The sequence below is a fragment of the Neovison vison genome, chromosome 3 (genome assembly GCF_020171115.1).
Source record: "Neovison vison isolate M4711 chromosome 3, ASM_NN_V1, whole genome shotgun sequence".
NCBI lineage: Eukaryota > Metazoa > Chordata > Mammalia > Carnivora > Mustelidae > Neogale > Neogale vison.
The window spans coordinates 23605336-23623202 of NC_058093.1; the positions used below are offsets into that span (position 1 = coordinate 23605336).

Genomic DNA, 17867 nt, shown 5'->3' on the forward strand with positions numbered 1-17867 from the left:
TTTAATAACTGAAGTAAATATAAGTTGAATGTGACAATACTAAAATTGCTTGATCATCAAAGAAGAGCAAAAATCACAGATGTCATCAAAGATATGTGTGAGAGCATGGGGCGACTCCTGCCTCCTTAGTTCTTCCTCCTGAATTTGCAGAGGTAAGACTCTACTGAAGAGAGGAACCTAGAACCAACGCCTCACTCCCTTTTGGAAGGGGAAGGGAGTATGTTCCCACAGGCATTTACTTTATTACCATATAAAGAAATTCTCATTAGGCCACAGTTACATACTTCTGAATTCTCTTTTTTATTGTGCCACTAGGCCTATTTGAAGAAAAAGCCATGCACTAACACAGAACAGAAATCATTCCTTAGTAGTAATAATTACAGAGATTGAGCGCCAATAATAAGAGACCACTCAGGAGAGTAATGGTATCCAAATTATATCCAAATATATTAAAGACAGCCATATGGTAGAATAATTACCATTATTACTGCTTACTAGCTCAAAGCATCAAACAAGATCTTTTTTTCTTTCATCACAGAAACATGTTTTTAATGGCCAAATTTTCTGAGGGCAAAATGGACTGCCATGGAAAGCAGAAGCTTCCCCATAACTAAAAGTAACATAGCGTGTATGTGTTATTTTAGCAAATGTGTTATTTAGGCAGTTCCAGTATTAGATGGGTGCTTAAAGTGATTTTTTAAAATCACTTCTGCGGTTCATTCTTTCTTGCATTCCATAACTATTGAGAACTAGCCACATACACACATGGTCCTAAGGACTGAAGATACACCAGTAAACAGAAACAAGCCATTTCCTCATGGAGATTAAATTCTGATGGGACAGGCAGAAAATAAATCGCTACTGAAATGTCCTAGAGTGGCAAATGTTGTGAAAATAAGTAAAGCTGGGGCAGGACCTCAAGCAATGGAATAAAAGACAACTTACCAACAGGAAGTCAAGAAAGACCTCTCTAGCCAGTCGGCCATCTTTTTATCTAGTAACTTCTCTAAATCCTCAATCCTGGTCTCTTCCTAAGGTTCTTATCATTTTTCTTTCTTATGTTAATTAGCCTCCACCTGATTTAGTCTTTAACTCCTAAATGGAGAATAACTAACTTTTTTTAAAAAAGACTGAGAGTGGGGCGCCTGGGTGGCTCAATGGGTTAAGCCTCTGCCTTTGGCTCAGGTCATGATCTCAGGGTCTGGATCAAGCCCCAAGTGGGGCTCTCTGCTCAGTGGGGAGCCTCCTTCCCCCTATCTCTCTGCCTGCCTCTCTGTCTACTTGTGATCTCTCTCTCTGTCAAATAAATAAATAAAATCTTAAAAAAAAAAAAAAAGACAGAGTGAGCAAGCATGCACACATGCTGGAGAGAGGGGAAGAGAGAGACAGACAGACAGAGTGTGAATGCACAAGCAGGGGGAGCAGCACAGGGAGAGGGAGAAGCAGGCTCCCCACTGAAGCAGGGATTGATCCCAGGGCCCTGGGATAATGACCTAAGCCAAAGGTGGACCCTTAACCAACTGAGTCACCCAGGTACCCCTAACTTTAACATTTAAACCCAGAAAAACTCAGTAGTATATATTGTAATTTACAGGCAGGGGACGTGCCCAATACTTACAATGTAAGGATCTTCATACATCTTGTACACAGTATACTTCTTTCCCCATCAAGTAATACTTTGTAACATTTGGTGTCAGGCCTGTTTTAATAATCTCAAATTGTTATTTCTTTGAAGAGGGAGCATAAACATTTATCAATGTCTCTTGCCCATCTCAAGAAAGTTTTCTCTCTCCTTCATCTATGTCATTCTCTTTATTTTACAAATAAACAAAAATCCTGATATTTAATTGGAAATTTTTATTTTATGACATAGAAGGAATTAAGATACTCTGATCCCAACATTTAATCAAATCTACTATTGGACAAAGATAAAAAGAAAAGAAAAAAAGCAGTGTTAGTCGCCCAGCTTCAAAGCTAAGAGAAAGACAAAACAATCAGATTATAGACCCAAATTAGATACACACATAAAAATAACCCATGGTCTTAATTTTTTTAAAAATTTTCTTTCTGCTTTTCTTCCTTTCCTTTCTTTCCGTCTTTCCTTCCTTCCTTCCTCCCTTCTGTTTTAACTACTATTTCTATATAGCTGAAGTATAGGGATATACTTGGAGAGTCAGAGGGTTGAAAAGACCACTAGGATATTTAAAAAACAAAAAACAAAAAACAAGTTTCTGTTCACATAATATGCTAACAATTTGTTGTAACTTTCTAATCATAGGTTCATAGAGTTATACATTGTAATGAGGTAAAAATCACCTTCGAGACCATTAATTTTCCTGATACCCATGCCACCAATATTACCTTGCAGAAACAGTCTTAGCAAGTTAAAGTTAATTGTGCAAGATCATATGCTCATTTCTATAGTCAAATAATTAAATGAATGATATTCAGTTCAAGATGGGAGAAAGGCACAATTCCCCATTTTCCTCTTGTTCCTGGTCATGCTAAAGTTACATAGAAAAAATTAAATAAAAGTCAGCAGTACTGGGAAAAAAAAAGAGAGAGAGAGAGAGTTTCTGATGATAGTTTGAGAAAAGACTAGAAGAGACAAAGCAGACAGGATCTGCTCATTGGGGAAATCACAGCAGGGAAACCATGGCTTCAAATATCCTTTTCTTTTCCTTTTTTTTTTTTAATTTAAAATCATTAACCAACTTAAAGTACATCATTAGTTTCAGATGTAATGTTCAATAATTTATCTCAAATATTCTAAGTAGAGGGACAGAGGTCTGATTTTCCAAGGGATTCTCAAAGGTTCTCCATGCTCAGAGTTACAAAGAGCATGACAAGACTGTACACAAATACCAGCGTAATTAATTATAGAATCACACTGGACAAGGCGAGACAACTAACTCTTACCCTTCTTCCTTAGGAAAACAGAGCAAATAGTGACGAGACCTGAAGATAAATCTAAGAGCTCGTCACACACCCATCCAGTCACATGCCTGAAGTCTCCAGCTCCTACCACTTCTTCCTGACATGGATGAAATACCATACTCGGGCTTCCGAAGCAGTAGCTACAGATCTAGATAACCCAACCCAGTTACAGAGGAGTTAAAGCTCTATGGGACAAATTCTAACCAGTGACAGAGAGATGCAGGAGGATACAAGGCAAGAAAAAAGTCCTCTTTTCCTCACTCCTTGGGACGGACTTGAATCTGAGTTTCTCTTTACCTCCCTATAAAAATGTCATTAACGGGACAAGGAAGCACATCAGCCTTACAGACGACGGTGTTTTTGAAGGAACTTGATCCAAGGTCATTGTCTGTCATATAAGGTTACATGAAAATGTTAGTTACAAGATAATATGAGGGATTCTGCTGGTGCTGCAGCTACAGCATGGCCGGCTTTGGCGGGAAACACAGGCCGGGCGGGGAGGGGCAGCAGTGTGGGAAAACAGTTGATGTGAAGAAAAGTAAATCCTGTGAAGCTGATGTCTCCAGTGACCTTTGAAAAGTAGAAAATCATTATAAGCTTTTTCTGCCCAAAGATTTCTATCACTCCTGGAAATTCTGTGAAGAACTTGGTCCTGAAAACCCAGCTGATTCACTTTCTACAAGCCTTGGACTTTGATTAATGGGTCCTTATGATATCCTTGCCGGAAAATGTAAAATGAAGAAAAAATCAGCAAACCTGAATTTTAACCTTCACTGGAGATTTTACTATGATCTTCCTGAGTTCCAGACCATTGTTACTGGAGATAATAAAACTCAATTCCACATGGGGTATTTCAGGGATTCTCCTGATGAACTTCCTGTATATGTTGGTACAAATGAAGCAAAGAAAAACTGCACAATTGTTCAAAATGGAGATAATGTGTTTGCCACAAATTGTTTCTGATGAGAAAGCTTAAGGAAGTAACAGATAAAAAGAAAACTAGAATCTTGAAAAACATATATGAATAACTCACAGAAGCAGCCAGAGAACTTGGGTACTCACTGAAACACAGAACCATGAAGATGAAACAAAGAGATAAGAAAGTCATGACAAAGACCTTTCACGGTGCAGGCATGGTTGTCCCAGTAGATAAAAATGATGTTGGATACAGAGAGCTCCCTGAAATAGATGCCAACCTCAAGAGAATTTGCAAGACAACTGTTGAGGCGCCAAGTGATGAGCACAGACTGATTATAAGTTTTTGCTCCCATTCAGGAAATGACGACTTTTGTGCAGTTTGCTAATGATGAATGTGATTATGGTATGGGGTTTGAGCTGGGAATAGATCTCTTTTGTCATGGCTCACACTATTTTCATAAAGTTGCTGGTCAACTTTTACCTCTTGCATATAATCTGTTGAAGAGGAATCTCTTTGCAGAAATTATTGAAGATCATTTAGCAAACAGAAGTAAAGAAAACATAGACCAACTTTCAGCATGAATGAGAGTTGGCTTTCTTTCAGTGTATATTTTAATGCATTGGTATAAACTTGTGATTTTTGTCTTGTTTTGTTTTTAAGGAATACAGAAAATAAATTGATGGAAGTATTTACTAAAAAAAAGATAATATTGGGACACCTGGGGTGGCTCAGTTGGTTAAGCCTGGGGTGGCTCAGTTGGTTAAGCCACTGCCTTCGACTTGGGTCGAAGGGTCCTGGGATCAGGAGTCCCACATGGGGCTCCTTGCTCAGGGGGGAGCCTGCTTCTCTCTCTGCCTCTGCCTGCCACTCCACCTCCTTGTGTTCTCTCTCTCTCTCTCTCTCTCTCTCTCTCTCTGACAAATAAATAAATAAAATCTTTAAAAAAAAAAAAAGATAATATGAGGAATGACAAATTAAATGTAACAAAATGTATGAATATACACATATTGAAAAACAGTTTGTAAAGATCTAAAAAGAGGTCTCAGTGGATATACATCTAATTCTTAAGAATAAGTAGGAGTAAAGACTTTGACTATTTATTTCTACTTCTTTATTTAAAAGTTCTTTAGGTCATCTACTATATTTGTTATTTTAAAGAATACTAAAAAAGAAAAATATTATAAAATAAGCTCATATGATGGTAAACTATTTTAAATTGAACATGGTGCAGATTTTTATATTATTGATAAGGAACTTTAGGTATCAGAAACAAAAATAGTTGAAAAATGGCTATTATTAAAAAATAAGGTAAATAAAATAAATGTTCACATCTTTTCTATCTGCTTAACATTCATGGGTCCTAAATTGATATGTTTCTGCACTTAAAATAGGGACTATAATACAAAGCAATGTCTTTCAAAGTTGTATTTATACAACACAAAAGAAAATGCAAATCTGTCAGTTAACGGATTTTTTTAAATCAATGTGAATAAACAAACAAGTAGATGAAAACTCTTCTTAAAAACTTAACTGAGAGAGTATTTATTTTAGTTGTGCTCTGAATAACAGTATATCACTTGTGCTCTGAAGAAAAAGCCAAGCTCTTTATCTTTGCAAAAAAAGTAATCTCCTTAAGAAAAAAAATGAAATTGATCTCTTTCCTCTAATTTTATTAGATTAAAATTTTAATTTGCTATAATTAAAATTTAGGCACATAAAAACTACAGTGATAGCCTAATGAATATAATACTTCTTTAGCTGTCCATACATATCTGCTTTCAAGATGCACTATGGGGCCTCTTTAAGATATCATCATAAATTGGTTTAAAAATACTTTTCTTATTTTAAGCTGAAAGTGGGAAAATCTCCCACAGAGAAAGGGTAACATGTCCATAAAATAACAGAGTATTAACAGAAGGTACTCATGTAAGTTATACTAAATTGACTTTATTCTATTATTCAGTTATTACCTTTAAAATGCAATATACAGTGGGGCACTAGGGCGGTTAAGCATCTGCCTTTGGCTCAGGTCATGATTTCAGGGTCCTGGGATTGAGCCCCATGTGGGGCTTCCTGATCAGCAGGGAGTCTGCTTCTCCATTTGCCCCTCACCTCCTCATGTACTCTCTCACATGCTCTCTCTCTCTCAAATAAATAAATAAAATCTTAAAAATAAAGAAATTAAGAATTTAAAAAAATAAAATAAAATGCAATATACAAACAAACCATTTTGTTTTCATAAAATAAAAATTTCAGGTATTCACTCCTGAATGACTTCCATTTGATTTCTTAGCAGTAAGAATAAACAATCGATTTTAGGTAAATTGCTAAACCAATATAAACACACTTTTGTTTGTAGTGAAAGTAAGAGACTTTGAAGACCCTAGAGAAGGAAAGTGATCACTCACACACTGCTGGTGGGAATGTAAAATAGTACAGAAGGGAAAACATTCTAGCCATTTCATAAAGCACTAAATTTGCAACCATCAAAATCCCAGCAATCACAATTCTACACTTACCAGAGACACAAAAACCTAGGTTCTTGCCAAAACCGGTACAGGAATCTTCACAGCAGCACGTTTTGTAATTGCCAAAAACAGGAGGCCACCCCACCCTTTTACAAGGGGGACGATTAAACGGATAGTGACAACTCATACCATAAATACAGTTTAGCAAATCAAAAGGAGACAGAGTATTAACACATTTGTACCCCTGGGAAACTCACTTCCCAATGCAGAACACAGGTGGTCAGGGTTTACAAAGCGGGCACTCTGAATGAATTTCCAGAGAATGATTTTGAAGGAAAAATTCAATTCCCCAAAGATCCATACTGTAAAATTTCCTTTTACAGAAAATTCTTGAAATGGCAGAATTCTGGAAATGGGGACTAGCTTAGTAATCGCCAGGCACTGGCCGCATGGGTCAGGAGGGAGGTGATCGAGTGACGAAAAGGCGATCAGAAGGATCCTTGCCCTGAGGAAATGAGCTGTAATATGAAGGTCCAGATCTCGGCTATGACACTGTATTACAATTTTCCAGGATGTGATCCATGGGGGAAAGCGAGTAAATGGTACACAGGAATATTTCTATATAATTTCTTGCAAATGTGTAAGAATCTACAATGTAATGACAACAGTGGTTTAATTAAAAGGAAAGAGAGAGAGAGTTGAGCCTCTAGTATTGAACAGGACCGAAGGATTCATCCAGTCACTGCGTGGAAATCTTGGCGGTAAATCAGCCCCGACCACGGTGTTCCCTTAAGAAAGTCATCTCTCCCCCAGTGGAGACCTTCCCCAAATGCAGCGAGTAGAGGAGGTGGCTCAGGAGAACCAAGACAGCAATGAAGAAATTCTCAAGCAGGGATGGAAATGCATACAGAAAGCAGAGGCAAAAACAAAGAGGTACCCCAGATGCAACGGCGACCCCCTCAGCGGCATACTGATAAAGCGAAGAGATGCGGTGGACTGGATGCGCCCAACAGCGCAGACTGACAGCAGGCCACACCCGGAGTGCTGGAAAGCACGCACACTCTAGGATCCTTGGATCGAGAACTACGACACATCAGCGGTGCGGCCCGCTCTGCGGTTTTGCACCTCCCGTCCGCCGGGTGGAGCCCGTGCCAGCACAGGCGTCTCACTGGTCCAAACGTCACCTGCTAGGCCAAGGTCAGCTCTAGCTGAGGAGGGGGTTTTGAGTCCCCGACCACGTACCACCTCCCTTCTTTGCTACTCTGGCCCTAGCGCCGTGCCCAGACCCACCTGGCACACTTGCCCGTCCGCTGCCTCTCTTTCAGGTGCACTTCTGCCCTTCCCCTGACTCCTCTTCCTACCTGCCCTGAGGAGAAGCAGGAAGTAGGCCATCCGCCATGGCCCCACTCACTGCGGCCTCTCCGTGGCCTGTGAAGTCCCGCAGTGTCCGTACCACCAGTCTGCGGCCGTCCTGGGCGACTCGGTCCGGTGGGCTGCACACAAGGCCCGGTGCTCCGACAGCACGCGCACCATCCGCTCTCATCCACACGGCCGAAGGCCGAGGTGACCTGAGACTCGAGGGGGAGGGACGGCCGAAGGACGGCCGGCGGGGCCACAGGCACAAGGGCACGCGCCACAGCCAGATCCAGCAGCTCTGCTCCCCCGCCACCTGGTGCTTCTCGGCCTCCTCTCGCGGGCGTGCGCACCCAGTACGCAGAGGACGGCTGCGGGAGCGCTGGTGGGGCGAGCACGCCCGGACGCGGGTGTCACGGGCTCCCGCCTCTGGGGCTCTTCCAGGTAGGCCAGGACTTCCGGAGGAGCTACCCGGAGCATCTGGCGAGCCTGTGATGGAGGCCAGGCTCCTCCACCCGGGCTGAAGCCCGCAGGCGCAGCTTCGTTGTGCCGCACCTGCACTTCCGCTTCCCGCGTGCGGGGCAGCACCGGCGGGTAGAAGGTGCGCGGGAGGACGCAGGCGCACCACCGCCTCTCCTAGCTGTGCTCGCTCCTGTGGCTGATGCCTGGGGCGTGGACCTCCCCTGCAGAGGCCCCTGGAGCTGATGGATCCGGAACGGTGCCACCCACAGACATCCAGGCCCCGCAGGCTGGAGGCAGCCCCAGGACTGCAGATGGGAGTTCGGCAAACAGGCCTTCACCGCGGACTCACAGCCTCGTGCCTTGGACCAACCTTCGGTGCCCTTTCCCCAACCTTCGGTGCCCTTTCCCTAGATGCTAGTTCAGTGTCCATTCTACTACCGGTGCGCCTGTGTGACCTCCCAGCCACCTTTACAGCGTGGGCAATTCTCCAGTGACCCTTCCATGTGTGAAGTCCGATATACTGGAGGAACAGGCTTGATGATTGACCTTGAACCGTGTTCCACAGAGCGTTTACCTATACCCAGAGCTGAGGGTCGCCTTACACTCCTCTCCCAGCAAAGGCCCACGAAGAGACATCCAGAGCACCTAGAGGCAAGTACCAGAGAGCCAAACCTAGACCTAGGTAGGCTACGTCCCAGCATAGTCGGCTCGCTGGATGGACTGGCCAGCTGCTCTTGCTCTCACTCAGACCTGCCCTCAGCAACCCTGCCTTGGCGACGGATTCTTAGGCTTCTTACTCTCACCAGGGAATAGCCTCATACATTCTTCTTTGCCTCTGCCCCATTTCTTGGTGAAAGGACAAAAACCAGATCACCACCCCATTCTCCTCTTAGCATTTGTGCAGAAATGAACTCTAAATGAAGAAATACACACACACACACGGTTAAGCCTTATCTGAGTATGACTTCAATCAGTATTCTCCATTTTCTCCCCCCCCCAAAAAAAAGTAAAAATGTTGATCTGTAAAACTTTCCCAAACATTTCTAGTAAGACTTCATTATCACCATTAGTTTTTACATACATTTATAGAACTTAATCTCCAAAGCTTTTGCCATAAGTTGTCTTGCATATTCTTTAATTAAATTCATCTGTGCTTCAACATAACATTTATTCTTTAAAAAAAAAAAAAGAAAAATGAAAAGCATTTCATTCACTAGCACAAGATTGGGTTTTTTTTTCCTGTTTGAAACATAATCTCTGCTCTCAAAATCATCAAATGCCTAGCACAAATTTTAAAAATAGACTTTCTTTTTAGAGAAACTTTAGAATCACAGCAAAACTGAGAGGAAAGTAAAGAGTTCCCATACACAGCCTCCCACAAAACCAGCATCCCACGCCAAGATGGTACTTTTCTTACCTTTTATGAAACTACATTGACACATTATCAAAGTCCATTTTTTATATTCAGGTCCACTTTTGGGGTTGTATACTCTATGGGTTTTGATTATAATGACATATATTCACCATTATAGTATCATACAAAATAGTTACACTGCCCTTAAATTCCTCTGCTCCTTATCTTCATCCCTCCCCTGCCCTACCCCTGGCAACCACCTCTCTATAACTGTCTTCATGGCTTTGCCTCCTCTAGAGCATTGTAAAATAGAATCGTACAGTAAGTAGCATTTGCAGATGCTACTTATTAGCATTTAAGTAAGATACTTTTTCACTTAGAAATATGCACTTAAGGGTATTTTCATGTCTTTTCATGGCTTGATACCTTATTTCTTTTTAGTGTTGAATACTATTTCATTGTTTGGGTTTATCACTTTTTATCTATTCACCTCCTGAAGGACATCTTAATTGCTTCCAAGTTTGGTCAGTTCAAATAAAGCAGCTTTAAATATACATGTACAGGTTTTTGTGTGATACAAGTTTTCTTCTCCTTTGGGTAAGTTCCAAAGAATGTGGTTGCTAGATCAAATGGTAAGAGTACGTTTAGGTTTGTAAGAAACTGCCAAACTGTCTTCCAAAGTGGTTGTACCATTTTGCATTTCCAACAGCAATGAATGAGAGTTCCTGTCGCTCCACATTCTTGCCATCATTTGGTGTGTCCGTGTTTTGGTATTCTGATAGGTATGTAGTAGTATTTTGTTGTTTCAATCTGCAGTTTCCTAATGACATATGATATTAAGCATCTTTTCATATGCTTATTTGTCATCTGTCTCTCTTCTTTGGTGAGGTATCTGTTCTGATCTTTTGTTTATTATTAATCAATTGTTTGTTTTCTTATTGTTGACTCTTAATGGTTCCCTATATATTTTGGATGGCAGTATTTTATGAGATATGCCTTTCAAAGACATTTTTTTTCCCAGCCTGTGGTTTGTCTTATTCTGAGAGTGTCTTTTGCACAGCAGAAGTTTTAATGAAGTTTAGTTTTAATGAGGTCCAACTTATCATTTGTTTCTTTCAATAATCACGCCTTTTGTGTTGTATCTAAAAAGTTTCCACCAAACCCAAAGTTATCTAGATTCTCTCCTGTGTTATTTTCTAGGGGATTTTTTTTCTTTTTTTCATTTTTGGTTTTTGGGGGTTTTTTTTGTTGTTGTTTTTGTTTGTTTTGTTTTATTGTTGGTTCGTTGGTTGGTTGGTTTAGTTTTGCATTTTACATTTAGGTCGGTGAGTAAATATTTGAGTTATTATTTCTGAAGGATGTAAAGGCTGTGTCTGGATTCATTTTTTTTCTCATGTGTATGTCTGGTTGTTCTAGGACCATTTGTTACCTGAAGTTGGATAGCATCAGTCCTCTAACTTTATTCTTTTCCTTCAACATTGTATTGGTGGTCCTGGGACTTTCCCCTCTCCCTATAAAGTTTAGAATCATTTTGTCAATATCCATAAAATGCTTTCTGGGATTTTCATTGGGATTGCACTGAATCTATATATCAAGTTGGGAAAATTAACATCTTGACACAACTGAGTCTTTTTATCCATGAGCATGTAATATCTGTCCCTTTATTTAGTTCTTTGTTTTCTTTTACCAGGATTTTGTAGTTTTCCTTGTACACATAATATCGTTTCATATGTGTTTTGTTAGATTTATACCTATTTCATTTTGGTGGATACTAATTAAATGGTATTGTGTCTTTTGTTTCACATTCCAGTTATTCATTGCTGGATATAGGAAAGCAGTTGACTTTTGTATGTTTATCTTGTAAACATGTAAAACCTCATTATAATCACTATTGCTTCCAAGAGTATTTTTGTTGATTCTCTCTATGTAGATTTTCTATAGACTGTCATATCATCTGCTAATAAGTACAGTTTTATCTCTTCATTCCCAATTGTATACCCTCTATTTCCTTTTCTTGTTTTATTACATTAGCTGGTCTTCTGGTATAATGTTAAGAAGTGGTGAGAGAGGACATCCTTAACTTCTTCCCAATCTTAATAAGAAAACTTACAGTTTCTCATCATTAAGTAAGATGTTAGCTGTGGGTTTTTGTATACGTTTTTTAATCAAGTTGAGGACATTCTCCTTGATTTCTTGTTCTCAAGTTTTGTTTTTTTTTTAAAGATTTTATTTATTTTATTTGACAGATAGAGATCACAGGTAGGCAGAGAGGCAGGCAGAGAGAGAGAGAGAGGAGGAAACAGGCTCCCCGCCAAGCAGAGAGCCTGATGCGGGGCTTGATCCCAGGACCCTGGAATCATGGCCTGAGCCGAAGGCAGAGGCTTTAACCCACTGAGCCACCCAGGCACCCCTTGTTCTCAAGTTTTTAATCACAAATTGAGGTTGGACTTTGTCAAAGGCATTTCTGCATCAATTGATATAAACATGTGACTTTTCTTCTGTAGCTTGCTGATATGATGGATTACATTAATTTGATTTTTTGATGTTGAACCAGCTTTGCAAATCTGGAATAAATGCCACTTGGTCATGGTATATAATTATTTTTATACATTGTTGGATTTGATTTGCTTATTTTTTTTTCTTGAGGATTATTGCATCTATGTTTTTTTCTTTTCTTGTAATGTCTTTACCTGCTTCAGGTATAAGGGTAATGCTGAATTCAGAATGGGTTAAGAAGTATTCCCTTTGTTTCCGTCTTCCAGAAGAAATTATAATTGATATATTTTTTTTTTCCTTAAATGTTTGGTGGGATTAACCAGTGAATCCATTTAGGCCTGGTGCTTTCTGTTTTGGAACATTATTATTTACTGATTCAATTCCTTATACACCCATTTATATATGCCTATTCAGATTGTCTATTTCTTCTTTATAAACTTTGGCAGGTAGTGTCTTTCAAGGAATTTGCCCATTTTACCTAGATTAACAAATGTGTGGGCATAGAGTGGTTCATAATGTTCCTTAATTATTATTCTTCTAATGTCCAGAAGATCTGTAGTAATATCCCCTCTTTCATTTTCGATATTAGTAATTTGTGTCATCTCTCTTCTTCTCTTAGTTTTCCTGGCTATTGCTGATCTTTCAGAGAATCTCCGTTTGGTTCTTTGGTTTCATTGATTTGCTCAATGGATTTTCCTGTTTTCAATTTCTTTGATTTATGCTCTAATTTTTATTATTTCTTTTCTTCTGCTTACTGGAGATATAATTTCCTTTTCTTTTTCTTAGTCTCTAAGCTGGAAGCTTGGATTATTGATTTTTAGATATTCTTTATTTCCTAATATTTATAATAAATGCTATGAATCTCCCTTTAAGCACTATTTTCACTGTGTTCAACAACTTTTGATAATTTATATTTTTATTTTCATTTAGTTAAAATATTTTTAAATTTTTCTTGAGATTTCTTCTTTGACATATATGTTATTTAGAAATGTGGTGTTTAATCTCCAAGTATTTCTGGATTTTGCTACTATCTTTCTGTTATTGATTTCTAGAGTAATTCTGTTATAGTCTGAGAGCAGACATTGTATGATGTTTATTCTTCCAAATTTCTTAAGGTATACTTTATGGCCCAGAATGTGGTCTGTCTTGGTGTAAGTTCCATGTGAGCTTGAAAAGACTTTGTTCTGTTCTTGGATGAAGTATTATAAGTATATAAATGAAGATGTCATTTATTTTAAAATTTTAAAAGATTTTATTTATTTATTTGAGAGAGAGAGAAAGCAAGTGAGATAGAGAGCACAGACCAGGGGAGAGGCAGAGGAAGAGAAGCAGACACCCTACTGAACAGAGAGCTGGACATGGAGCTCAATCCCAAGACCCTGGGATCATGACCTGAGCTGAAGGCAGGCACAACTGACTAAGCAACCCAGGCACCTATAGATGTCATTTATATTCAGTTATTTGATAGTGCTATGGAGTTGAACTATGTCCTTACTGATTTTTTGCCTGCTGAATCCATTACTGAAAAAAGGTGTTGAGGTCTCCAACTATAATGGTGAATTCATCTGTTTCTCCTTAAGTTCGATTAGGTTTGTCTCATGTATTTTGATGTTCTCTTGTTAGGTGCATATATATTAAGGGTTGTTAGCTCTTCTTAGAGAATTGGCCCTTTATCATTATGTAATATCTATCTTTATTCCTGATAATTTTCCTTGCTTTGATATCAGCTTTCTGTAGAGTTGGCATGATATATATTTCTCCATTCATTTACTTTTAATCTACATGTGTCTTTATATATAAGGTGGGTTTCTTATACATAACATATAGTTGTATCTTTTGATCCATTCTGATAATATATCTTTTAATTGGTGTATTTAAACCATTAATATTTAATGTGGTTATTTATATAATCGAATACTACCATATTTGTAATTGTTTTCTATTTTTTTTTCCTGTCTTTTGATCTGTTCTCTTTTCCTGGATTTTGTGACTTTAATTGCAATTTTGTGGCTTCTATTTTTTTTACCTTCCTTAGCATATTGATATCACTTCTGTTTTTTATTTTATACTTTTTTAGCTGGTTGCTCTCGTGTTCTCAGGATATGTCACAATTTATCCAAGTTTACTTTTATATAATGCTATATTGCTTCTTGTGTAATATAGGGTTGACAGTACATGTCAAACACATTATTGCTATTATTTTTCTTTAAGATTTTATTTATTTATTTGTCAGAGGGAGAGAGAGAGCACAAGGAGGGAGAGCAGCAGGCAGAGGGGAAAGCAGGCCCCCTACTGAGCAAGAAACCCCATGTGGGACTCGATCCCAGGACCCTGGGGTCAAGATCTGAGCTAAAGGCAGATGGCTAACTGACTGAGCCACCCAGGGGTCCCTGTTGCTATTATTATTTTGAACACATTTTTATCTGTTCAGTCAACTATGAATAAAACAATAAAAAGTTTTTATTTTACTTTCACTTATTCCTTCTCATATGCTCTTCTTTATATAGATTGCATTTCTGATGTATCATTTTCCTTATCTCTGGAAAACTTCCTAAATATTTCTGCAAAGTACACTAGCAATAAATTTCCTCAATTTTTGTTTGTTTGAGAAAGTGTGTCTTCTTCACCTTGAAGGATAGTTTTATAGGATACAGAATTCTAGGTTAGTTCTTGGTTTTGTGTTTGTTTTCCTCCCAACACTTCATATATTACACTTCACTCTTTTCTTGTTTGCATGATCGCTGAAGAGTAAGTTGATGTAATTCTTATCCTCACTCTTCCATAGGTAAGGTGTTGTCTCTGGCTTTTTTCAAGACTTTTTTCATTATCTGTTAGCTTCTGCAGTTTAAATAAGATATGCCTAACTACAGCTTTTTGTTTGTTTGTTTGTTCTTATTTTTGTTTTTGTAATTTATTTTGCTTGATGTTCTCTGTGCTTACTCAATCTGTGGTTTAGAGTCTAACATTAATTTGAGGAAATTCTGTTTTTATCACTCCAAATATTTCTTTTCTTTTTTTTTTTTTTTGTTCCTCTGGTATTCCCATTATGCCTATATTAAACTTTCTGCAATTGTCCACAGTTCTTAGATATTCTACTACAGTTGTTTTTTTTTTTTTTTCAGCCTTTTTTCTCTTTTGTTTTAGTTCTGGAATTTCTGTTGACATATCCTCAAGCTCACTGATTCTTCCCTCAGCCATGTCAGTCTACTAATGAGCCCATCAAAGTCATTCTTCATTTTGGTTACAGTATTTATTCTTACAATTCTTTTTTATTCTTTCTTGGAATTTTCATCTTTCTGCTTACATTGCCCATCTGTTCTTACATGTTGTCTGTTTTTTCCTTTGGAATCCTTAGAATAATAATCACAGTTATTTTAAATTCCTGGTCTAAGAATTCCAACATCCCTGCCAAATATCTGAGTCTAGTTCTGATGCTGGCTCTGTCTTTGCATTTTTTCCCTTTTAGTATACATTGTAATTTTTTGTTGAAAGCTGGACATAGCCTAATTTAAAAGAAACTGTGATAAAATAGCCTGAGATACATTGGGAGGGTGGAGGAGAGGGGAAGCTATTCTATACTCCTATGACTGATCTTTTAGTGAGCCTGAGCCCCTGGACTATGACCTTCATAAATTCTTTTCAGTTTTCTGCCACCTTAGATGGGATAGAAGGACTAGAGGGAGCTGGAATTGAATATTTCTCTCTGCCACGTGGTTGGGCTCTGAAAAACACCCGGTAGATCAGAATCTGGTAAAGCAGTTTCTCTTGAAGGCAGGCCTCAGTAAGGACAGAGTGATCTGGACATATTTCAGTGTTATGACTTTCCCCTTCTCCTTGCCAGAATCGTGAGAGGATTTTTTTTTCTCATTTTCACTGTGATACCCTGGTAGGGCTCCAGGAGGTAAAAACTCAAAAAAGTGTGGGGACTCCCCGAAGACTGGGCTCTCCTAGAGTTTTTAGCTTTTAGCTTTGTCCATATTGAGCATCTAGCAATTTATCAATTATAGTTTAGGTTTTCCTAACCTAGCACTGGTTTCTACAGAGGTTCCTGCTCTGGGTTTGTGCTCCAGTAAGTGATGATTCTTTGTGTTTGCCTGTTTTTCCAATTCTGGGGATGGTGGTTTGTCCTGTGGCCTCAATTCCCTGACAAATCTAACACAATTTGTTGATTTTCAGGTTGCTGAGTTTCTTGCTTGTTAGAATGGAGTGATTACTTCCAAACTCCCTTCTTATATGCTGGACCAAGAATCAGAAGTCTGGTCTAGCACATTTTAATATGTCTCAGAGAACTGAAGCATATTGCAGTGTAAGCTAGAGTGCTCACTAAACAGTCTCTCACAATTTTCTTGTGTAATGTTTTATTCTCTAGCACTGTCTCCTTTCATAATTAATAAATTCTTTCATCATTTGGTTAAAAAATTGGTACATTTCCCTATCAACTCTCCTTGGTTAGAATTTTACTAGCGATTATCCTTGCTAGAAATGCTACCCCCTGTATGATGAGACAAAATATAGATTTACACCAGCCTGCTCTCAGTCTCTGTCTTTGCATCCTTCCCCCAGCTTCAGCATGATTATCATCTTGGGTTAGAAACCCTTCTGTCAGGATACTTGCTGCAGGATGGCAATGTAAACAAGATAGAGTGAACAACATCACACATTCAGCTTTATTACATGTACGGGAAATTAAGAGCAATATTTCCATCACATTTCCTCAATAATCAATGTCAGGGAGTTTCAATAATGAAAGAGGGAGTTAACACACTGTCATAGAGAGTGTTTTCAGGGATATTGCTTGAAGATAAATACAGTTGAATATTTTCTCACTGTTAAGTTTATGCTGGGCCCACTTATGTCTCATTTGTCATAATTCTCTGTAGCAAATTCCTTTGAAAAAGTCTCCATTCTTTTCCCATACTTTGTTAGAGTCTCCCTATGCTTTCATAGACCATAAACTCACTAATGTATACAAGTGGCTGGGACCAAGTTTCATCGTGGTACCTCTGTGTCACAGTGAACCCATCAATCCACCATGCACAGAAAGAAGACTGCAGCCCTACAACCTCTTTACTTGGGTTTTGTGCATGCTGCTTAATTTCACTGCGTCTGTCAAGCCATTCTTTATTGGAGAGTCTAACAGCCTTTGAGTGCATGGTGCTCTATCACTTACGTCGGGGTTATATTGATCTTTCTGGTGTGTGTTCTAAAGTGGCTGGCATCAAAAGCCAGTGAAGCAGCCGGTTTGAACAGTATGGGTCATTTACAAACTTCAGGATGAGATGCCGCAGGATGCCAGGGAAAATGTTTTTGTTTTTCCAGAGGGAACCATAGTTCATGAAATGTGGTTAACATACCATATTTGTATACCCTTAAAATCATTTTATAACCACAGTGAGTGCCTCTAAACATTAAATATATTTTATAAGTAGTTGGTTAACTAGCTGTTGTGTGCTTTAAATAGTAAATAAAATGGAAAGGCACTAAACAGTGACTATATTTCATAGAGTAAGATGCTTTTCCAGCCACTCAATAATTCTCAATGTTAAGAAAAATTGATTTTCTAACTGCTGAGTGCCTCTAAAAATTAGCATCTTATCTTCCTAAGGGGATGCTTTTCAGTTAGCCTTCTTTCTCCCAGCTTTTGACTTAATGATCTTGAAGGTTCTTTTCTTGCTAAAAAAAAAAAAAAAAAATTCTATAGGTACTATTGGGCTAGAATTTCATTTGGGCATATATGTAGTTGACTGGGCAAAATATAAAACAAGAAACAATTCCATCTTACCTTTTTGAATGTTCATTTCAAAAGAAGTAGTCCTTCACCCACTGACTGATCTTAACTCCCACCACCTCCCTCCCATTGAGAACAAGACTATATGGA

At 38.6% G+C, this 17867-nt stretch overlaps 1 pseudogene; it reads left to right on the plus strand.

Annotated features, from left to right (window-relative positions):
* Nucleotides 1-3399: 3399 nt before the first annotated feature.
* LOC122901729 lies at nt 3400-4437 on the plus strand (annotated as a pseudogene).
* The last annotated feature ends 13430 nt before the right edge of the window (nt 4438-17867 follow it).